Source organism: Acanthaster planci, linkage group LG13 (genome assembly GCF_054643075.1).
Source record: "Acanthaster planci isolate LZ-2023a linkage group LG13, COTS_SCS, whole genome shotgun sequence".
Lineage (NCBI taxonomy): Eukaryota > Metazoa > Echinodermata > Asteroidea > Valvatida > Acanthasteridae > Acanthaster > Acanthaster planci.
Genome location: NC_141789.1, coordinates 7,508,275 through 7,533,353, shown reverse-complemented (window position 1 = coordinate 7,533,353; position 25,079 = coordinate 7,508,275). Strand labels below are relative to the sequence as shown.

At 43.7% G+C, this 25,079-nt stretch overlaps 1 protein-coding gene and 1 long non-coding RNA gene across 10 annotated transcripts in view; one reads left to right on the top strand and one right to left on the bottom strand.

The window, feature by feature from the left end:
• LOC110982507 (meiotic recombination protein REC8 homolog) overlaps positions 1-25,079 on the top strand; it is a 388,761-nt gene that overhangs the window by 77,269 nt on the left and 286,413 nt on the right. The gene's annotated exons all lie outside the window — the stretch shown is intronic.
• LOC110982510 (uncharacterized) lies at positions 947-11,279 on the bottom strand. The gene is made up of 3 exons (XR_015427554.1): positions 11,142-11,279; positions 1,739-1,852; positions 947-1,087 (listed from the first exon to the last, which is right to left on the bottom strand). It is a non-coding gene; the product is annotated as an uncharacterized LOC110982510 (long non-coding RNA).

Here is a 25,079-nt window from a genome sequence, read left to right as displayed (position 1 = left end):
TGGATACTTGAGGTCTGACAGGATTTGTGCACAAACCCCTTGTGCAAGGGGTGTTTGTGTAGAAGTATTAAGGTACTAACTTCTACGACAGTGTGCTGGTAATGAAAAATTTGTTTGAAAGCCCGCACAAAACGATGCAAACCGTGCGATAATGCATGACATACGAACTTAACATGCTCTGCACCAGTTCACTAAGCCTTCTATCAGCAAAAGTGAAAATTTACTAACTTTATTTCCAGCCGCAAATTTACAGTGAAATGTGTGCTATTGTAGTACCCCCGTGGGGGGTGTCAAGTAGATAAAACTGGAATCAATATCTTCGACTGGGGACAAAGGGCACAAAAGGACACTTGCTGATTGTGGTGTTCACTTAAGTAATGGTCTGCCTCAAGTTTTTAATTCTGATACTTTGAATTAAACAGAGATTTGTATTTATATCAAGGATATATAATTCACCTAGAATTACTCACTAGGAGTGATCCTCCTGGTGCATTTGTCACACTTCCTATGGCATTGTATTCTTGTCAGTACAGGGTGTAGGAAACCTTATATAAAACCTTATATACTTTGGATCCAACATCAAGTAGTCCATTGCCAAACAAATACAAGAATAGAGGCAATAAAATTGTAGCTTTACATACCAAACTATTATCATAAACAGCTATACTTGACGTAACACAAAGAACTCAAAAAAATGTAGGAAAGAATCAATAAAACAGGAATTGAACTTGAAACACACCTGTGGACAAAGGGCAGAAAAGGACACTTGCTGACTATGGTGTTCACTTAAGCAATGGTGTGCCTCAAGTGACCAGCACAGTCAACAGAGCAAACATCCTGTCCTTTGGGTTCTACCATAAGTCAAGGGGTAGGGCCACTAAATAACTTTAGGAATGGTCCATTTAAATTTGGGGGGTGCCTAATTTCTCTATCCTCTACACTATCACGAGGTATAGTGGAGCTTGGTAGTTACTGCTTCTGCTCACACATACAGGGCCCAGTCCACTAATTCAAGCCCCATTGAAAACAGTGTAAAATCAGCACCGTTCAGGGCCCAATAGCATGCACGCCAACATCCCTGAGATTTCTGAAACACAAATGAAATTCTTGTCTGGTCATTTATCTTTCAATTTCTTTTCAATTTTTTGTGGGTTAACCCATTACATTTTTAATTATTCCCACAAAACAAAGTCACCCCCCAAAAAAGTGATTTTTCCGAAGTCCGATTGCAGCCATTTTTCAAGTGGCAACCCTCAACTTTCTCGGGCACTTGGGACCATTTTTCAACCGTAGTTTTTCGCCCTTCTGCTCTCATATGAAAGTATACTGTACTTTGATCCTTCATTCATGCACCCAATGTATTTGGCATCGTCAGCGCCATCTATAGTCGAGAAACTATAGTCCGACTTAAACTTTGGGATAAATGACCTATGAGATTCATTGAGGATTTGTGAACAATTAAGTCAGAATGTGAAGAAAGGCAATTAAGCATCCATTTTTCGTATACTTCAGTTTCATTTTATTATACATCGCGTGAAACACCTTCTATTGCATTGTGTTATTCATGCACTTGCAAGGCGCAAAGATGTAACGTAACTCGGGCGTTTGAGCACCGATTTTAGCGATCAAAATGGGAAAATATGGTTTCATAAATGGTCAAAATGGAATGCCACACTAGTTTTGAGCATATCATGAAACTGGATGTTTGTTGAGAAAACAATAGGCAAAGCCCACTCACCACCCAGTCAAGCGAAGGTCAAGCCCCAGCTGCCGTTTTGCACTCAGCTTTTAACAAAATCCCTTGAGGGCGATAACAGTAGCTGATAAGAGATCCTCTAAATCCTGGTTGGACCTGCCAGAAATCCGGAGTTCAGGTTGCTAAATTCGGGTTTTCTGGTAAATGACAATTCACAGCATGGCATGGCCACAAATAGTGCATAACAAGCAAAAATAGCAAGAGTCAAGTGGCACGCTCTCTGGCAATAAAGGTACAGAATTAACAGGTGCCAGTTAGCTACAGTATGTACATGTAAAATGTTTGGCACCATACGCTATTTCCAACATCACGCAGTCATAAGGCTCTTTCTCATTGCGCTAATTTTCCACAGTGCAGAATTAACGGCCCTTAATATTTTGAAGGCAATCCCTGCCTATGAATAGACAAGGTTTTATCACTTTAAAATTAACATCAATTATTGTGGCGTAGAAACCGTCTAACCATATTCAACATACATCACAATATCAAGTTGAACAGCCACAAATAGACCGAGAGCAAAGACTATGTTGCTTCAGCTGCAAAGGAGACAGAAATAATTTGAAGACAAATGCACATTGTATCTACAGGTGGCCTCTTCTATTTCCGTTTGTGCTTTTCCTACGGAGCCAGTGGTGCCCTTGATTCATTCCATGTTCTGCTTGTTATTAAAGCTGCAGTTAAATTACTTACAAACAGTGTTGTACTCGAGACCTGGATGCCCAAGACTGAGACCGAGACCTTGAAGTTAGAGCCAAGACCGAGACCTGAAAATCTGAGACCTTGTGTTCAAAAACCGCAAAAAAATCAAAAATCAAAATGGCAAAAAAGAATGACAGCGGAACAGCACTTGCATGGTTTGATATGTATTATATTTTTTGCAAGGTCAGGTTCCCCCTGTACATTTAAAAGTTAACATTGTGCAACTGAATTTTCTCATCACTCACGCTTCTTGGGGTTAAGATTCAAAACAATCCTAAATGGGAACAGCAGGTTGAACAAGTTATTGCTAATGCATCATGATGACTTTATATTTTTAAATTTAACAAACTTTTTCAATGTGATGTTACGGCCTTGCAGCAGTTGTTTCTTGAAAAAATATGTTCAATTACAGGTGAATTGGGAATGCGGCCAATGTGAGGCTTGATGTCATAGTTTGTAGAGGTTGCAGGTTGTATTCCCGTTCCAGTAGATTTTCCTTGCAAATCTTTCCTTAAACTCTTTCACTGTAACCAAGTTGTTGTTTGTTACTTCTTATTTGGTTGAGTGTAAATAAATAAATATTAATTAATTGATTAATTTAAAGGACTCCCTTGTTGTATTTTAAGAACATCAGATTGGACAAGATGTCTGTTGATAAACGTACCGCATGGGGTCGCATGATGATTCTGCCCTTGTTGAAGATCCTTTACACAGGAGCTGATGTAGAGAGTGTCAATTTAAGGACACCCCCATTTTTTTTATGAAATGGACAAATCTCTACCTTTCTTGCATTTGACTGAGTCACCCCTCTTATAGAAATGGAAGATGCCTGGCTAAGCAGTGAACAGGAGGGTACTGACCTTGTGTGGCTGTATTGGTCACTTGTGGCAGAACCTTGCAAGTGAACAGTGCAAACACTCAAGGTGTCCCTTCCTGCCCTCTGTTTTACAGGTATGTACTTATTTCCTTGATTTTACACCTCATAACTAATCAATAGAAATGTAGTGTTAAGATTCTGTACTTGTTAAAGTTTCATGCAGTTCTTTGAATAGATAACAGATATGTTGTTTAGGGATCTCTGCTGGTGATATCAAGTTCTTGTTTATGGTTTATCACATTGCCTTGAGAATTCCTTCACCTCCTTCAGACTGTACTTAAGTGAACTTTGTTTGAAACTTGAGGAAAGTTTAGAATAGTTTAGATGGTGATGATCCTAGTTCCCAACAAAGTGTAACTTGCATAGTACACATGAACTAGAGTGAGGATGTTCCTTTGGATTAGACCTGTGAAATCCAAGTTATTTTACAGAAGTGATTGAATTACTAGAAAGTTCAGAATGTATAGAATTGTTCTTATTATCGCTGATATTACTTTCTATCCTCTAATTTAGAATAGACTAAAGAAAGTTCAAATGTAAATTTATTACATATGCACAAATTTGATGCCAGTGTAAAAGCATGGTACATGTACATGCATGTGCACAAAGACATGCACAGTGTAAGGCCACATGTAGGCACACATGGTTTGTGGTTTTCCAAGAAAGAGACAAAGGGTTGTTTATTAGATGTTTGCTCTAGCCTCCAAGGCAGAGTACAGCCTGAGGCAAGGTAGTGTCCATGCTAGCCTGGGATAATCTGTTGTTTAGCTCGTTGTGTACAACCTCCCTCTTTGTTTTGTTTAAAAGACAATTGACAGGCTAGGAATGATTTCTTAGAGGTGTAAGAGCTTTGGCCACTGGAATTCTTAAAGGTATTACCGTGTATAGTGTACTTATAGGATTCCTAAGAGTGATCATTAACCCAAGCATGGAAAAGGACTAAGTCTTTGAATATAAATCTATTCACTAGCCTTGTACATAAAGTTCAGAGTAACTTTTCTTTTGATATCATTCACATGATTGAGTTTATCCATTAAAATGACTTGTGGCAGAACCTTGCAATTGAACAGTGCAAACATTCAAGGTGTCCCTTCCTGTTTTACAGATTTTTTTCGCCAGCCTCAGTCACCCTGTCCGCATATTACATTTTGGAGGCACAAGAGGGATGAGCATGTCACTCTGGCTCACCACCCTGGGGCAGAGAGGCGCCATTGTGCTCATCCAGTGATGTGGACCCAGCGGTTGTTTCCAGCATAAGCCGGTGAGCCCTACTCGGCTGTAACAGTGGAAGGAGGCTGAACCTGACGCACAAGGAACCGGGTGAGTGGAGGAAGTTGTACCTTACGTCACCTGATCAAGAGAGTAGTCGAGGCTAGGCAACAGGACCCACCTGTCACAGCAAAGATGGAGGATGCTTTGCAGGCTTACGAGTTGGTGACAACCAAGTTGAGTTGTCTCACCACGGCTAAGCTTGAGCAAGTAGCAGTACAACTGAAGCTGGTACTCAAGGAAAATGATAACTGACTACGGCTTCTTAGACAAATCACCAATCACTTGAGCAGTGATGAAGTTCAAGAGATGCCAGATGAGGGGCTAGGACTTCTAGAGGGCATCGCTGAATTTTCGCAGGGTATTGACGCATCGTCCACAACGCATGAGGAGACGCCACCCATCGCTCCAGTCCCCGAGGAACCCGCACCAACGAAAGCGGACACAACAGCCATTGCTGCCACTTCACCCACTCCAACAGCTGTTATGAAATCTGATACAAAGATGGTGCAGATGATAGCAAGGGATTTAAGATCTCTGCACAAATTGGCGATCCTGGCCAGACAGATCGCCTCACTTTCGTCAGCCTAGCTAACCAGCTGGAGGCAGGATTGGAGAAGGGTTACTCGGACCGGGATGTTGTCCGAGCAGTGATTCGCGCTATTGTCCCGGGTTCCCCCCTACGAAGTTATCTGGAAGGGAGAAGCAAGTTATCGTTGCCCAGTTTGCTTTGCATATTTCCTGCTCATTTCCAGGAGAAAGAGGCCACTGAACTGTATAAACAGTTGTCTCAACTGACACAGGAACCCAAGGAGTCACCAAAAGCTTTTCTGCTTCTTGCACTTGACCTGCGTCAAAAATAATCTTTGCCAGCTAGGAGGCCAACTCCCCATTGTCCTATGAGCCACACAGATAGTACAGCAGATGTTTTGACACAGCGTGCTCACGGAGCTGCGCAGTGATGCCATCAAGATGGAAGTCCCACCACACCTGGATGACCCCGAGCTAACTGACGAGGCCTTGTTTGAGAAGCTTAATGTCTGCTCAAGCCTTGAGGCAGAAAGGAAAAAGAAGTTGGCAACCCTCAGTGAGGTCCAGGAAGTGGGCCCAGACAAGAAGTAAGCCCCCAAAAACAAGGCCTGCTGCTAGCAGAGATTAATCATCTGAAGAATGGCATCGCTGAGTTGCCTTGCCTAAAAGATTAAGTAAGTAGCAGCACTCCAAGCATCCTTGAGTGACAACCCCAGGAGAACCTAACCAGCGGCTAAGTCAAAAGCACGTGTGCGCCGTGGATGCTAGGACTGCCAGCAAAACGGCAGAGGAGAAACTTGTGACCAGTGCTTCAGATGCGGATCAGCAGAACACTTTGCACGGGGCTGCCGTCAAGCCAGAAACACACATCAGGGAAACAATGGACAGCTGCACCCGGGGGACAGAGTGTAGCCAGATCCAGAAAAACGTCCCAGTTCAAAGAAGTAACATCCCCTTCAATGCCTACCGTCTGTCACATCTCGCCTCAGCATCACCACAAAATCACCAAGCTTGTGGGTCACCGTTGCACCATAGATTGATACCTCAATGACGTTCCATCAACTGTGTTGTGGGACACTGGAGCCCAAATTTCCTTGGTTAGCATCACCTGGCTTCGCCACAACCTGCCTGAGATTGTTATTCATCCAGTTTCAGAGCTTGTCCAGTATGAGCAGAATCTTGATCTCCGAGCTGCCAATGGTACAACAGTTCCATTTGAAGGTTGGGTTGGGATGGAGATCCAGATGAAAACACCCAAGACTTGGCTGCAGCTGTCCTTTCCTGCCTTGGTGACCAATGACCAGCTGCAGCAACCTATCATAGGTTGCAACGTAATAGCGATGGTCGTCAAACTTTCCGGTTGGGATGCAAGCAGCATAGTGGGGGAGGCCATCAAAAGCATTGAGCTAACCCAAGCTGAAAAGTTGGTCAACTTGATCCAGACCAACAATCCGGAGGAGATCAGCATCATTAAGTCCGGATGAAACAATGTAACCATCCCCAGCCACAGCAACACTGGTATCCGGTGCCAGACACACACAGGACTGACAGAAAAGATGACAGTACTCTTTGAACCTGCAGTTGAAAGCCAGTTGCCCGAAGGTCTCCAAGTGGACAAGACTGTCGTAAACCTGACTCCAGGTAGCCATTTTAACGATCAGAGTGACCAACACCACAAGCCAAAACATTACATTGCGTCGGCGGAGTCTCCTGGGACACCTTCGATTGATCCACTCAGTACATCCCATAGAACCCTCAGTGTTCCACAAATGGACCCTATGTCCTACCAAAACTGATGCCCAGCATCACACTGTAATAAAAAGTGTATCATCGGAGAGCAATTGGCTACCACTGGTGGACCTGAGCCATTTGACACAAGCACAGAGAGCTGCTGCAGAAAATCTACTCCGAGAAGAATCGGCAGCATTCGCCAAAGATGAAACTGACTGAGGCTGCATACATGACCTTCAGATGAAAATCAAGCTGCGTGATGAGGAACCCGTGCGGAAGACGTACATGTCCATGCCACGCCCGCTGTATCAAGAGGTCCACACATACCTGGCAGACTTGATTAGCCGGGATTGGATTATTAAATCCACCTCACCATAATCATTTCCAGTGGTCTGCGTAAGGAAAAAAGATGGCAGCCTTCAACTCTGCATTGATAACCGGGATTTGAATCAAAAGACCATGCCTGATCGTCAGCCAATCCCTCGGATCAAGGATGAGCTAGATAGCTGGGGGCAACCACTGGTTTTCTGTCCTTGACCAGGGGAAAACTTACCACCAGGGTTTCATGACTGAAGAAAGCCGCCACCCTTACAGCCTTTATCACACCTTCGGGACTTTACGAGTGGGTCCAAATTCCTTTTGGACTCACAAATGCCCCAGCAGTCTTCCACAGGTTTATGGAAACCTGCCTAGATGGCCTCAATGGGGAAATTGCGATGACTTACCTCAACGATTTTGTTGTCTTTAGTGACAACTTCCAACACCACGTTGATCACCTAAGGCAGGTCCTGAAGCGGTTGCAAGCTCATGGTGTGAAGTTACGACCTAACAAGTGCAAGCTCTTTCGATCAGAGGTACGTTACTTGGGCCGACTTGTGTCAGCAGAGGGCCATCGGTTAGACCCATCTGACATTGCTGCCATCAAATCCCTCAGTGAGAGAAGACCAGACACCATTGGAGACGTGAGAAAATTGCTTGGCCTAATTGGGTACTATTGCAGTTACATCCAAGATTTTTCACGTATCTTAAGACCTCTTTACGACCTACTGAAGGTGACACCTGGTGTTGGGCAGGGCAGCCAGAGGACAAACACCTGAGGAAACACCAAAGGCAAGATGAAGCCAGGACAAAAGCTGTCAAAACAGAAAGTGGACTGGAAGGACCATCATCAGAGTATCCTGGAGAAGATCCGGACTGGAAGGACCATCATCAGAGTATGTATCCTGGAGAAGATCCTTGGTTTCCTTTTGTCACCACCTGTCATGGCATTTCCCAACTACCAGGAGCCATTTGTCTTACATACTGATGCCTCTAACGAGGGACTTGGAGCAGTACTATATCAGCGACAACAAGAGAAAATGCAAGTCATCGCTTATGGGTATCGAGCACGCAGTCTTGCGAGAGGAATTGTCACCTTCACTCTAGGAAACTTGAATTCCTGGCATTGAAATGGGCGATAACGGAAAAGTTCAGGGATTACCTTTTCTACTCACCAGAGTTCACTGTCTATACAGACAACAATCTCTTGACTTATATCATCTCCACGGCTCGATTAAATGCCACAGGGCATTGATGGGTGGCTGAGTTAGCCGATTTCAAATATCACTATAAGGTACTGTTCTGGCCGGAACAACGCTGATGCAGATACACTATCCAGGTTACTGCTGGACGTAGAAAAGTTTATGGATGACTGCACAGCTGAAGTGGCCTGTAAAGATCTCGGCGCCACCATCAATGCCATACAAGCCTAAGGGAACGGCATGACCACGTGGGCTGCAACCATTGCCATAAGCCCTCCATCCTCAACACCAACTGCGAGTGGCCAGATACTCAGTAGGGATGACATCCAACGAGCTCAAGAAGAGGACCCGGCTGTCGCCCGTGTGATCTCCTATGTCCAGAAGGATCGGTGGCCACACAGAAAGCAACAAACACGGGACCATCCAGACACAGTTGCCTTGTTACGTGACTGGGCCTATCTTAGTCTCGAGGATGGCCTTCTCCTCAGAAAGAAAGGATCCCAGACCCAGGTGATAGTTCCACCACAGCTTCGTCCAATGGTCGACATGGAGCTCCATGATAACATGGGACACATCAGTGCGGGGCGTGTCCTTGACCTGGCCAGGGACTGCTTTTTCTGGCCGTACATGCAGCGGGACGTGGAGAAGTACTGCATGAAGGTATGTCCCTGCCTCAAGGACCGGAAACCTGCCCAGCAGACACGAGAACCCCTTGGTAAAATTGCCACTACCGCCCCCTTTGAAGTTATTTCCATTGACTTCCTTCATCTGGAGAGAAGTAAAGGGGGATATGAATACATCTTGGTGGTAATCGATAACTTCACAAGATTTGCCCAAGCATATGCAACCAGGGATAAGTCTGGTAGAACCACAGCTGAGAAGATCTTTAACAACTTTGTCCTTCGCTTTGGCTATCCCCACCGCATCCACCATGATCAAGGCGGCAAATTTGAGAACAAACAGGTGTGGCAAGTTTGAGAACATCACCCTAACACCCTAAAGGGAACGGCCAATGCGAGAGACTGAACCGGACTCTTCTGGCAATGCTAAAGACGCTCAACAAGGAACAGAAGGCAAATTGGAAGGAGTCTCTACCTAAGGTCGTCCATGCCTACAACTGCACGCCAAATTTTTCCTCCTGTACGGAAGATCTCCTCGCTTGCCAGTCAGTTTTGCCTTTGGCCTGAATCCAAATACTGGAACAGGTACCACAGATCACAACCAGTTTGTGAGGAACTGGAAAGCCCAAATGGAGGAGGCATACTCCATAGCCGCACTCCAAGCTGGTAAGTCCACCCAGCGAGGGAAGACATACCATGATCGTAAATCCTACAGCTTTGTCCTTCAACCTGGAGATTGGGTACTGGTCCGGAATGTGGGCAGACATGAGGGCCCTGGGAAGCTTGTCTCTCACTGGGAAGACAATGTCTACGTTGTCGTGTGCAGAAAAGGAATTGACTCCCCTGTGTACGAAGTCCGTCGGGAAAAGGGTAACGGCAAACTTCAAGTCCTTCACCGCAATCTCCTTTTGCCTTGCAACAGCACTGGACAATGATCCACAGCCGAGCAACACCTAGCGGAGAGGTACACCCAAAGCGACTTCCAATCGACAACCTTGCCAGATTTCTTCTCCCAGGTCTGGTGACTCTAGTTCCGACGAGGAATCTCCTGTGGTCCTTCTTCCGCATACTCAAAGTCAGCAGTCCTCCGGTACTCACATGCACCGGGTGACTCTGGATCCTGCAGCAGTACCCTTTGAACCAACACAAGTAGAAGACCTTGTTCAAAGCCCAGTGGAGGATCAATTTGAAGCTGTTGGCGGAGAACGTTTGACAGCTATGGATCATCAAGAAGACTGTCCTACCTTGCCTACCTCCACAGAGACAACCCAGGATGCAGTGACTGATGACCATCAACAGCAGGCCGATCCTACACAACAGACAGTTGGTGACCATGCTCCACAGCCTCCTGACCAGCAAGAACCAACTGATGAGAGGCCACGCAGAGAACAGCACCCCCCAATGACCTTCAGCTACAACCACTTGGGGGAAACCATCATGGCAGCACATACACCCTCACTTAATGGCCATCCAAGGGTCTCCACTCCCACCACCTTGGACAATGCCTGCCCAGCAGCTGCCTGCACCCTGGAGGAGCCCAAGATTACCATGGTTCAACCCTTACATGTATGTGCCACACGCCCTTCGAGTTACAACACCCACAATGAACCCACACCAGCAGCAACGATAGGCTGTCCCACCAACTCGTTAAGTTAGTACCAAACCGAGAAGACTGAAGTCAGCGCTTGTGACAGCTCAACCACTGCGCAGTGAAAAGAGGAGACCTACGATGCACCGCCCATGGACATGAGGAGAACACCTTCTCCTGCTTCAAGGTTAGTGCATGAGGTCATGGGACAGACGTACTGTGCTTTTTATCAAGTTCGTGTTCCTCCGGCATCTGAACTGACGTTCAAAGTTGTGTGGTGAGGAGAGATGGAAATCATGACCCCATTGACCCTAATGACTGTCATGTGGAGGAAGAACGTGTGACCTCTGCATGGATTATGCACGATGGATGAACACAAAATGAACTGTTCCTCTGATTAACTGAATGTAGGACTTTGGTACTTGTATGTGTAATCTAGTTACATAAATGTTGAGACAACATTTGATTTTGCGGGGGAGTGTGTAGAGATTGTCAATTTAAGGACACCCCCATTTTTTTTATTAAGTGGACGAGTCTCTACCTTTCTTACCTTTGTCCCTTCCTGCCCTCTGTTTTACAGATTTTGTTCGCCAGCCTCTGTCATCCTGTCCACTGGGACTACAAGCACCTTGTAAGCCAGTTGGAACAATGATGGAAGTCTCTTGGCCATTTCCTGCCAGAACTGCAGAGCACTAGTGGTAACACAGTCGGGTTAGACACAGCTTCCAAATACCTTGCAAACTGTCTACTAGCTGACTCCCTCTCGCCCAGTGCTCCACTTTTATTTCTGTGTCTACAGTACATGTACTTGGCCAGTAGACGCGACACCTTAGCTGGAATTTGGTCTTCTTTTTCTTCACTTGATGCTGACTCCCTGTGTTTAAGCTCTTTGTGGCTTAGGAGTTTGCCTCGGCCTCAGAGATGACCATCTCTGTAACAGTAAAATGGAACAAAAAAGAGTTAAAACGATCATTTCATCTCTATTAACCACTTCGTGCCGGGGCATTTTTCAACGTTGATGATGCTGGGCCGGCATGACTATCATTTTTTCCGTTTTCAAAATCCTTCAAAAATTCATCATTCCTTTTAACGGTCGTTTATAGCCACACAGAGTAATCTGTAGGCACTACTCTAAATTGATAGATGACCTTCATTGACGCTTGAGTATTTCAGCCAGGCCTGCAGCCTTGTAAACAGAGCCCAGATTGCGCGGTGTTATACAACTGTCTTTTGTTCACGAACCTGGCTTAGTGCACAGCTGACCTCTTTTCAATAGGGGCCAGATTAGCGTGCAGCGGTGCTGTGTGGCTCATCGCTGCGGTGGTGGAGCGCTTTTGTCCCCGGTGGTAATGCGCTTGCTCTCAGTGCCCCAAACCGTGGTATACAGTTTCAAAATAACGCTGGATTATCACCACTTTTGACAGTGAAAAATGCCTGTAATGCCCAGCGGCCTGGTCTTTTGTTTGGAGTACGGTCTTTTGTTACAGGACCCTGTTTCCTTTATCCGAGTTTGGAGACCCCGGCCACACATATAAACCATACAGCTCTGATTTCGGAGTCCCAGGCTGGTAGTGGTTAATGTACCATTTATAAAAGCACATCTTGTAGCCTGTTCTAAATTTCAAATATTATTACCTTGCAGTGTTTCTTTCCGCTTCTCTCTTATTTGCACAATGGAATCATGCATTGCTTCAACTGACACATCAAAATCAGCCCATAATTTTTTCCAGTTTAGACAAAAATCACATGACATAAAATTAAAGGAGCAGTTTTCCTGCACACGTGTTTCTAGCCCGTTGATTTTGTACACATTTTCGAGCCAGAATTTTGGTAACTTTGCAATGTTTGATCGTTCCCAAAGTGATAGCCCACAAAGACCCTGATGCGAGATTTATTGCAAACAGATGACGTCATCACCTTATTGTATATTGATTTTTGAATATTTTATTTTGCCCCATAAGTTTTTTTACACGTTTATCTAATTAACGTGAGTGGACGGGTAGTCCTCTACTTCGGCGCAAGATTACTATAGGAACGAAATGGAAATCAGGTACTTTACGCTGTGTAATTTGATTTGAAATATGGCGAAGAGTTTGAATACGAAGTAATAATTCATAAAAATTGTTCAGTTTAAGCGCAAATCACATGACATGGACCTTAAAGAGCAGTGTTTCTGCAAACGAGTGTACGACCCATTGACTTTGTACACGTTTTCCAGCGACAATTTTGGTAACTTGAAGATGTTTGATCGTTGCCAAAGTGATAGCAAACAAAGACCCTGAGGCAAGATTTATTGGAAAGGGCTGACGTCATGATGATGTCTTCTCCTTATTTTATATTGATTTTTGAATATTTTATTTTTCCCCCAATGTTTTGTACACGTTTTTCTAATTAACACAAGTGAATGAGTAGTCTTTTACTTCAGCTGAGGAGTACTATAAGAACGAAAGAGAAATCGGGTACCTTTGTGTGTTATTTGCCTAACAGTTCCAATATGAAGTAATATTTCGTAAAAATTCTTCAATAAGGGAAATCATGTGACATGAAATTAAAGGAGCACTGTTTCTGCAAACGAGTTTATGGCCCGTTGACTTTGTACACGTTTTCGAGCCATGATTTTGGTAACTCTGCCATGTTTGATCATGGACAAAGTGATAGCCAACAAAGACCCTGATGGAAGGTTTACACAAAAATGAATGACGTCACAATGACATCATCACATGATTTTTAATTGAATTTTGAATATTCAATTTCCCCCATAGACTTTGTACACATAGAAAATGCAGCAAACTTGCACAGATATGCCACAAACCTCACCATCTATGGTCTCATTCATAAATAAACACAAATCATCTATATCTTTCAAACACACAACCAGCATTTACACAAAAAGCCGAAAAAGCTCAGTGTTTGTTTACCAACAAACACAGCGTTCATCTCGTTACATGTAGACTTTCTTGTTTCAGTTTTAGTTGTACCAGTACTTCTACAATTATACGTGGGAGTTCATAAATGCAACAAATTCGTTTGATACTAACCTATCTTTCTTTATTTTGCAGGCACTTCGTCGAGGACTGAGATGATACTTCAAATTTGTCAGATTGCTAGCTGTTGCTATTAAGAAAACTCAATAGTAAATAAAAGTGGGAGAAATAAACAAGTCATGGAATTATAAGTGTATTCACTGTTTTTTCATCACAATATTTACAAGTGTAATTAAGTAGCTTATTTTCTGAAGAAAATCTTATCAAACCCTAACACTTTGAGCTTGCAAATTAAATAGGTGTCATAATTATATTCTTTCAGATGGCTCAACCATAGGGCTTTTGCTTTTCGGAAAATCACTGGTAAATAAGAGTGATGAGAAATATACAATAGACAAGCCATTTTGTATAACATCAAATCCACATGGAATTATAATAATTGCATTCACTGTCATTTCATCACAATATTTACTAGTGTAATCATGTAGCTTATTTTCTGAAGAAACTCGTATCAAAACTCTCACACTTCGAGCTTGCAAAATAATTAAATGCGGGAATTTTGCATCCCTGGTTGATTTTTAATTTCCGTTAATTTTCATTTATTCTAATTTTCATTTAGAATGCCAGATTTACGTAATACCAGAACATCTTTCGTTGGATTGTGAGGGGCAAAGATTTCGGATGGTGCACTCTTTTCATTCTTCAAGGACTTCAATAATATTACTGATATACTGCAGGCAGACACAGGCATATTATTTTTGTCGTCCAAGATGGTTGCTAGTTGCTTCCTCGTGGAAGCGTTAAGAAATACGCCATGAGCAATGGGCAAAATATCCATTTACAATTATCTTAGCATTAGTTTAAAATCACTGCAGTTTTATTTATTTGTAACTTACCCTAAGCCTTCCATTTTTATGATTGAATATTAATTTATATTGGGTTCTTTATGAGGACGTAGATTGAAGGCATGGAATCTGAGCGGCAAAAATTGGTAGTGGACCTTGCTTTAAACGTAGCAGTTTCCTTTAGGAATGAAATATGCTCAAGTGTCTCTTTTTGTCCTGCTTCGACAAAAAAACAGCACTGACAATGTGGGCATTTCCCTAGACCCTTGGCCACTCACGACGGCATTGTCTCCTGCGTCTGGACATCAGCCATTGAATTGGACACTTCAAGGTAAGTCTTATAGTGGCCAATGCCGTATTCACTCGGTGACTGTTCGGGGAGTAGCAAAATACCACATCCACGGGATGTGCGATACAGAACGTACAGTCAGGCTCTTTACACTTTACAAGTGAGAGTTCCCACGGCCGTTTGTAGACATGCTTTATCGCAAACTTCATTTCCTGGTGTAGGACCCTGTTTTCAATGCATTTTGCCTTGGATCCCGTGGAGAGAATGGGATGGATATCACCATAATCATCATATGGTGTAGACTGAGTGTTGCAAGGTTGACATGAACTTGAAATTGGATGTCCGTTGAAGTGCTGGCCATCCCAAAACGTGTTCAATTCCCTCATGGCATTGTCAAATACTGCGTACTCCTTTTCCCTTCGTTCGCTGTCCGACAGTCCCCGCTGCGTACTCAGTGACTCGGTCTTATCCTCCAGGGTGCTCCTTAGCCTGACTGATGTCAGCATTCTGCTAAGCGGGGCCTAACCGTGTTCTATCGGGTTCAGAGCAGAATTCTTGGGCGCATATTTCATCATGCAGACGAAATCGAGATTGATCCGTTTAAGAAGTCGGGACAGGAAAAGAAGTCACACCAATCGGGACCGCCATCCATGATTAGTACCACTCCTGTTCTACCTTGGGATGCGCAGTCATCAATGGGAAGGAGGTCATTGATATGCTCCTGAATGGTCATTTTGTGATGCTTTTGAGTTCTGTTTACAATGTGGATTGGTCCAGTTCTTGAAGTGTGTAGGTGGCAACAGCCAAGTTTGTCTTTTACTGTCCCATTAGTGTCATCACTTTGTTGCTGCAGGACCATGGATCCACAAGGCATAATTAAATATCCATCTCCACGAGGAAAGTCGTGATCAGGGTAGTTCAGCAAATCACTCAAAATGTGGAATCGCGAGGTCTGGTGATAACGACTCACCGCCGTCTTTCCAATATGGACTGTATTCATGCAGTCACATGACAGAAGTGCCACTTCGTTGGCAAATTTCGCAGCAAACTCCATCCAATATGTAACTCTGCAGTTGCAGTAGTGGGCGTCAATGTGAAATGTGCGTTCGTTATTTTTCTTCACCGCCACTTTTGCAGGTACAAGGCACTTGTAGTCCTTTGCAGACTTCCTCTTCTTGTCCAGTGCGACCATGAGTCGTTTGCAGGTTGAGTTGCTGATGGACAAGCCTGGAATCTCCTTCTGTAGATGTTTCTTGAGGGCAGGAATGGAGGTTCTGCAAGCACGGCCAACTGACGTCCTTCTTTTGGGGTCTGCAGCGTAGCTGTGCTGAGTGATGAAATCTTTGGCAGTATCCACCAGTTGTGGATATATTTCATGAAGAGCTGGCTGCCCAGTGACATTTCTTTAGCCGTTGTTTCGAGGTTTTGGATCTCAGCATTTTCGGGCAAGTGACAGCAACTGTAAGGGGATAAGAGTAAATAATTAATGCAAGAACTCACATTCTTAAAACTCAAGGTATAAAAAAGGGAGGGACACCCTTCATGTTTGAACAACATTTCATCAGGTTTTGGAATCAAATTGTTCATCTTATAATTACGTTAAAGCCCAATGGCTCCTTGGCCAGCCCTGAAGCCACCGCGCAGGCATATAGAGAGGATCAAAAGAATTGGCATTCAGGTCCTGACGTCACATATTTTTATAATTGCTGACCTCTGGTGGCCGCAAGCCTGGCATTGTATCCATCCTCTTAACATGCCCGCGCGGTGGCTTCATTCACTGGGCCATGCAACCTATCCAGTTAGTGTCGGGATCAGTGGGTAAATGGGCGTACGAAGTGGCACAGTGGAAATATTCAAAAAGTAAGCAACTTTTGTAGAATGAGTCCTAGAGACAGTTTCAGTGAAATTCACATTTTCCACATTGTAAAGCTCTTGTAAAACAAGGCTGTTTTTCTCGGATTCTAAGAGCTTATATTTTACAGAATACAGGGGAGCAATAGTTGCAGAGAACCAGCAAAGATTATGCTGTATAAGACTGCGTCTGGTTCCCAGTTCTGAGACATTCAAACAGAGACGTTTTTGGTTACTATTCAACTCTGACATGTACATCCGAGTTACATTTAAAGTACCAGATACATGTGCGCGTACTAAACTGCATGTCGTAGCAAGCTTGCTACACAGCGCGCTGCATCGGTCGCTCTTGTGCATATCTAGTACCCAGTATTATACAAGTGGTCACATGAGGTGATTGTTAAATGGGTAGCAGACTGTAAAATCAGGCAACCTGAATACCTACCAGAAAAAAAGGACGCAGATTCAGCATCGCATCGACTACTAATTACAACCTCCATTTTTGGGGGACATTTTAATGATCAAATTCCATGGTGAGAAATATGGGTAGTTGTTTAGCTTTTGTTTGTCCACAACAAGCTCATCATTTCCAAGTTGTCGTTTTGTTATTTTTGAGATTTTTGGTTTAGAAGTAAATGTGTATTTAATGGAACGAAAATGATACGTTTTCCTATAAGTTTTGTGAATTCCTTCTTTTATAACCTATCCCATGTATCAACTTGAGATTTGTGCATAGCCAGACGACGTCATTTCAGCCGGAATCTGGTCTAGTTTGCGGACACCAGCGTCTCCAACTCAGGGCCCATGTAATCGTACCCATTCAAACACTGAATTATACAGAAACAAAACCAGCCTTACCTGCAAAGGTTTGTACTCGTAACTCAGGTTGTTCTCAACGTCACTTCCTCCAAACAGCCAGGACTCTCTGGAGGAGTCACATTCATCGTCAAATGATGTACTGAACCAAGAGTCTAGGGAGGAGAAACTATCATCCATCTTTCCTTTCTTTATTATTTATAACATCAAGGAAGATTACTGGAGAACACGAGCTGGGATAGTTGGATGCGTGAACATACAAGAGTAAAATAGTGTTCTGGGAGTTCTAAACCATACACAAGTATGCATCCCCCCCACCGCTGAGGATTCTTTCGAAAGCGGTATCTTGGGTATAGCACTCATCTGCATCTATAGAGATGCATCATTGCTTCTAAATCTCGGCATCTCCTGCTCACAAACACCATTCATGGCAGCCAACTATGTAGCTTATGAAGGCGCGTCTCTACAGAAACCCCTTTCCCAATTTGTATAATTATATCGTCCCCTTTTGAATGTACAGTGCAGTGAACATTCTTCCGTAACTTGCTGCCTCTTCCTTGACACAACAGTCCCAAAGATTTTGTTGCTTGACCAACACTCTGCGTCAGCATGCAAACCGTTAAGGTTAAATTTATGAATGATTTTCCCCACAATTATCTGTTAACGGAAATGTCTGAAACATGAATTATTTGCAATATGACAAAAATATGTCCGGGTCGATGTTTCTCAACAGATTGCAGTATCTGCTATTGATTCATTTTCCATTCTAAGATTTTGAACACCCTCTCTCAAGGTGCGCAAAATCTGTAATTTTAGATTACCTTGTGAATGTTAGAACAAAAGTGTCACCAATTAGGCATTGTTCCTCATTTTTAGTGAAGAGGATTTTAGTTATTTTTTAAAAATTAATTGTATGCCATAGTCGATAGTCACCACTCTTATAGACGTTTGGTGTTAATGTTATTATTTTTGTTCTTTACAGCAAAGCGCCCAAGGACATCCAGCGAGTCGGAGAGCGACGATGACACTCCACTTTCGTTCATTGCCAAAGGGCAGAAAGAATCCACGATGGACAACGTGTCAAAAAACACGCTGTCCGAGATCCAGCAGCAGCTTGGACACATGACCCAGGCTCTTCGCATTCTGCAGGAACAACACGAGGAGGAAAAAAATCAGCGAGTGCTGCTAATAGAAGAGATTCACGCACTTCGAGAGGAACAGCAACGCCAGGCAGAAGAAAACCGCAAAATCCTTGAGACTTTTAAGAATGTCATGGCTGTTATTTTGAATATATTTGGCCTTGTCAAGGGCAGAATTAAGCGAAGGGAATCTAACAGCCGCAAGGCCACAGCCGAATCCTGCACACCAGCCCAAACATTACCTGGTCATCCCCAGACTACATGTTAGCCGACTGGGGAGCCTCCCATGCCGTCCCTAAGGCCGCCTCTTGTCACTGTTGTGGAAGGGAAGGTGTGCATCCCGGTGCAGAACCGAGACACAAGCGCTGATGCCGCCGCAGTGTACCAACCAGTTGAAATCAATGCCGAGGAGTAAGAAACTAAGAATCTCTTGGCAGAAAATTGGCAAAGGCGACAACATTTGTGAGGGGGTTGTTGCCCAATTTTTCATGGCAGATGTCATGAGACGTTCGAACTTTGATGGTTCTACCGTTTTGACCAAGGACGGACAGATCACAAAGGAACGTTTAGATAGACAACTAGTCTTGGCCATGCTAGACCAAGTTGAGCTAGAGTTTCCTGGGCAAGTTAGTGGCAAGAATTTTTCACAGATTTGAGCAGTAATTAATGACTAATGCCGACACAGCTAGAACAACAATCGCTTTGTAGTACGAAAACATGTGCACAGGTCATCCTATTTGTGCCAAACTATATCTATTAATTTACATGTGCCTGTCTTGATTAATTTGTTCCATTTTTTGAATCTCACGATAATGGCTTCCAAAACATCGCAATGGTGTTTGTCTTCCTACGAGATCACACGTAATTATCTGTTTTATGATTATATACTAGTTCAGAAAGAGGCTTAAACCAAAAACTAAAAGCAATTGGGATTACAGTTTAGTAGAATTAATTTTTGCCATCCTTATGGTTTGTTAAAGAATTTTAAAAATCACTGTTTTTTGTTAAAATATTTCAGCGCGGGGAAACAAACCATAGTAAATATTTCATGTGCATGGAAACATCACTTTGTGTCCTTAGGAATCAGTGCCTGTTCTTTGTATTGTCAAACTCCGTAGCAAATTTACATCTACATTAAAAAACGAATTCTGAGATGAACATCTTAAGTACGTTAGATGGAAGCAGTTCTTGTGAGTAGAAGGTGAGTGTCACAGTTTGCTCACTTTAGAGTCACTTTAGAGTAACTAGAAGGATTAGATGCAGGCCGGAAAATGATTGTAACAAAACACAATCTGTACTATTCACAATACTTGATATGAATTAATATACAAAATTTCTTGATTCTATCATACAAAATATACACAATTCTGTGTTTACAATCAGATGTCTCTCAAGTGAGCGTAGCTACAACTCCGTGGTCAAAATTACATTAAACTTATCAAATGAATGTGTCTATTCACACACGCATGAAAATCAGTATTTTCAATTAAAGTATTTACAGGTAAGCATGGGTGAATTCAAATTTCAAATTCACTTTAAAGTCACAAATCTAGTGCATCAAAGAGATATATACTTGATAGTTTTCAATCCCTTGTAATTTAATGCTGTAAAATTTCAGCTCTGAAAAGCACTTAAAAATAAAAGAATTATTAATCGAAGTTCTTCCGAGGAAAATCAGTATTCAAAAGAAAACTTCCAGACAAATGTCAGTATCAATTCAATGAATTTACCAGGTATGGAGGAATTTAGTTCACTAGGCGAAATGCCCAGCAAATTGCAGTATAAACTCCGGAGAAAACAAGGTTGATTAAAAGTATACCATAAGCTGGAATAATCTGAAAGGCTCAAGGCATGTAGTGAAAGATCTTTCAGTCAAAACTTGCAAGTGTTATTACTATGTCTGCTCTCAATTTTAAAATGTCTGACATACAGTTCGATTAATATCAAATTCCTCCCTCCTTGATTACAAGAATCCGCCCTTGCTAGCTTGCTCATCAACTCTGGCACATCTGCGGGACCACCTCCGCAACTTAGAAGTGAACCCTCACTGCAGCGTGCTGTGACCAAAGTTACATCGGAATTCAAGAACCAGCCATCGAGCGTAAGGAGGAATGGAACTCAACCAGTCTTTGAGCCAAGCATTTTTCTGATCTTGGAATGTCAATGAGCCGCTACAATGATCCTCACAACCAATTTTACCTCATAAGCAGCCTGACAAATCTGCTACTAGCCGTGGCAAAAAACCAGGAAGCTTGAGAGTACCAGACGTAAAAGCCCCTGGTCTTGGCCGATTTGAGGAAGTGTACAGATATAAGTAATTAATTGACACGAATGGTGGGTATGTGGTGGTGGATGCTGGAAGGATTCAGTGTAGCTCCTGCGGTAGCTAGCTGTCCGGTAGTCTGTGGCCATCAGAGTCACCGTTGCCAGGCCGTCCAAACACCACCACTTCCCACCGTGTCAATGTGGCTCTCTACCAAAACAAGGCATGCTAATCCTTATATACCCACTATTTACACAATAGGTATTTACCCCATTCGGAAAGATCCAATTAAAGTACAATAAAAGAACACTTAAGAGCTGAACATTCCAATTACAAGGATTACAAGGGTTAGGAATCTCAAGACTGGTAGGCTTGATTGAGGTATTCAGCCCAGAACAATAACCACTGACCCATTCTGTGTTAAGTAGATCTACAGGTGCTATGCATTCCTTACATTGAATTCTTAATAATGGAGAATCTGGCATGAGTTACAAGTCCCAAATAAAATAGACTTCAGCATTCATCACCAACTTTTCTTAATTAAAAAGGTGTAGTTGGGACTATTGACGGCAACCAAAGTACAAAACTCGTGCAACATTGGGACAGGGACTACCAACTCAGCCCACACACTTCATCATCATGACGCATCTCTCAGTTTCTACTGTCTGTCACTGTTCATCACATTTATACTCAGTTGTACTCTGTTCACATTCAAATCGCCTACAGAACTCCAGCCTTAACTTCTTTATCCACACAACCTGTGACAAGTCTTTACAAAGGAAAGCTCCACTGCAATACAAAAGGGCAAGATAGTGCATCCAAATTCCTCGTCACAGTGGGTGAAAAATTTGCATGTGAGTACAGAAAGCCATGGCCCTGGTCATTGATGTGTAACCTGAAGGAGTAAAGTAATGAATTAAACATGAATAGAAAGTCTATAATAATAATAATAATTTATTCATTCATAAAGCGCATGGATATATGGATATGTTCAAATGCACTGTACAATGAAGACATTAAGCGTACAATACATTTAAACATGGTTGAGCCGATGGCATACAGGGGCTCCTTAGGCAGCCGCCAAACGACCCACATTCACCAAAATCAGTCAAGGGGAGACTGTAAAAAGCAGATACAGTTTTAGAGGTGGGAGGAAAACCCCAGAGGAATATTCTGGGTAAAACCCACGGAGTCAGGTAGGGACTGAAAACCCAATCCACATGTGGACTGGGCCGGGATTCGAACCCGGGACCACAGAGGTGGAAGGTGAGGAAAAAACTACCTTGCCAACCTGACTCCCCAAAGTCTAGTGAATAATGCATGCTAAAGTTTAGTTCAGAAGTGTGGGCACAGGAGCTGACACTGAAATAGAAAATATCTGACATTAATTGACCTGATAGAAAAATAGGAATAAAATATGGAATTAATTAATGGAGAATTCTGACAGTGAGGGAACGGAGAAGATTAAGAACATCGATATCGCTATTCTTGACTGAAATCCTGCATAAAGAGATAAAAAGAAATTCAAGAAAATGTGAAGAAAGAAATTTCAATCTCCCATACTCGCTTACAATTATAAGAGCCTCCCTTTTCAGCGCTTTCCTGTGTCACAAAGTGTAAAGCCTATTTCTGTAGATGAAGGATTACTAGGAGATTATCTTGAGGCTTAAATTACTCTTTTGTCCCTGCGTTGGGGTCGTCTGCATGGCTGTTAATCAAAAAAGTTCCTCTACCAAGGCTGCCTGTAGTGGGCTGACCTGTAGATAATAAGCTCATTATAGTGCGATAAGAGAAACCTCGAAAAACCCAGCGGCCCTGCGAGGTTTACCACGCAAAACCTCCAGGGCCCCTTCTGGATCGCTCCGTTACGGCAAAGACCTTTTTGCGGGGAAGTTCATGGAGATGATGGAGTCTAAAGTTAAGATCATTGACACAACATGTAAACTTAGCTTCTGTGACCTTTTGCACCGGTAGTTCTACGTTGCCAATACCGCCCTGATGATCGCCCGGCTCGACCCTTCAGACCTCCACGTCAGGGCAAATATGGTTCCTTTTGCCCCTTTCATCAACCCAGTTACCAGAAGAATCGTGGCCGTCCATCCTCCTCTTGATTCACTTAGTCACTCCAGAGGAGCTTCAAGGGAAGAACCACCGAGCCACACTACCCCTGACATCCTGGGGGTAGGCGTCACTGACTATTCAGATTTGCCTCCACCTGCCGATCTCAGACACGTCGGCGAATGACTTCAACTCTTTGCCGAGTCTAGGGAGAATATCACATCGGACAGCTGGGTGCTGGCTACCATTTGTAATGGATACGCCCTTGAATTCATGAGCACCCCTCCGTCTGTACCTATCCTCCGTCCGACTTCAGTTCCTACGGAAAAAAAACAAACAACAGGCACTGGAGTCCGAGATAGATTCTCTCCTTCAGAAACATGCTATCCGCCCAGTTCCCAAATCTCAAGCGAAAAAGGGCTTCATTTCAGTGTTCTTCCTCACTCCGAAGAAGTAACTCAACAGCTGGCAGCCTATTATCAGCCTCAAACCTCTGAACCGTTTTATCCGCCTGAAGAAATTCCACATTGACACCCTTCGGACAGTCACCCAATCTCCACAGGTTCCATACTGGGCCTCTTCCGTAGACCAGAAAGATACCTACCACATTCCAATTCACCCACAAAGCTACAAATAACTACGTCTCTGATAAAACGGGAACCTCTTCGAATTCACGGCTCTCCCCTTCGACCTGTCCAACTCACCGAGAGTGTTTCTCGAGGGTTGAAAAGATCGTCACTGCTAACCTTCCAAAGGGGGACATCATGCTATTCCAGTACCTGGACAACTGGCTGATTGTCGGCAGATCGTTCAACGAAGCAGAGGTTTCTACCCCCCTTACTTTCGACATCACAAATCAACTGGGCTACATCATCAACCACAGGAAGCCGAATCTCACCCCAACTCAATACCTGATGTTATCTAGGGGCATCTATCGACCCTCAACGAGGCATAATCTTACTGACGACCGAACGCGTGGACAATCTTCTGGACTGCGTGAAAGTCTTCTTCACTGAGCAGTCTGCTCCGGTCCACGCCTGGCTCCGTCTCCTTGGCTTGATGGCCAGCATGGTAGATCTCATTCCCCTCTGCAGGCTGTACATGCGCCCACTACACTCTACAGACCGAAATGGGACTCAATCAATCTCCAGGTCTCCATATCTGACTTCATCCGTCCCCATCTTCAGTGGTGGTTAGTGAAGGAGCACCTCTCTCTCGGAGTTCCCTTCCCCAAGGTGAACCCGGAAATAACTATAACCTCGGACGCTTCTCATCTGGGCTTGGGAGCCTCTCTACCGCCGCTTAAAGCATCGGGAACATGGGACCTCCAACTCCAAGGGAGTCACATCAATATACTGGAACTTCAGGCCGTATTCAATTCACTGGAGGCTTTCCGCCCAAGCATCATAGGCAAACGAGTCTCATCCGTTCTGACAACTCCACAGTTATAAATCAATCACCAGGGAGGTGCACATTCTCCCCGCCTATGCCTCCTGACGAGACAGATATTCCTTTGGGCTCAGGATTATGGCATCAACCTCCAGGCAACTCACATTCTTGGTGTTGACAACTCCAGAGCAGATGCTCTCTCTTGGAGAAAGGTACATCCCACGGAGTGGACTGTGAACAACAGTGTAGTTGAACAGATCTTTGCCAAAGTATAAAAACTGAGCATCGATCTTTTTGCCTTGGCGGAGTATGCCCAACTGGCAGTGTTCTGCACCAGATTTTACCACCCGCAAGCCTGGGCAATGAACGCTCATCAAATCAATTGGGAAGGGATGTTGGCCTACGCTTTTCCTCCAATATCCCTAATACCAGCAGTTCTCTCCAAGATCTAAAGGGAACGCTGCCGTGTCCTTCTCATCACCCCCTTCTGGCCAGGCGAGCCATGGTTCCCACGTCTGACCAGACTTCTTGTCCGGGTACTGGTGATCCTTCTCGACAGACCGGATCTGCTACATCAACCGAAGTCAGGCGTACTTCACCCTCACCCGACGTCACTACACCTGACCTGTTGGCTGTTGTCAAACAGTCCTTCAGATCAGATGGGTCTTCTGAGCTCGACACCAGTCTACACGCAGCATCTCTTACTCCAGATTACGACATTTTACTTTGTGGTGTTCAGAGCAAGGTCTTTCTCCAGCTGAAGTTTCTGTGACTTCTATAGCTGATTTCTTCATGTACCTGTTCAACTCAGATCTCCATGTTTCAACTATCCGTAACTACCAGTCAGCTATTGC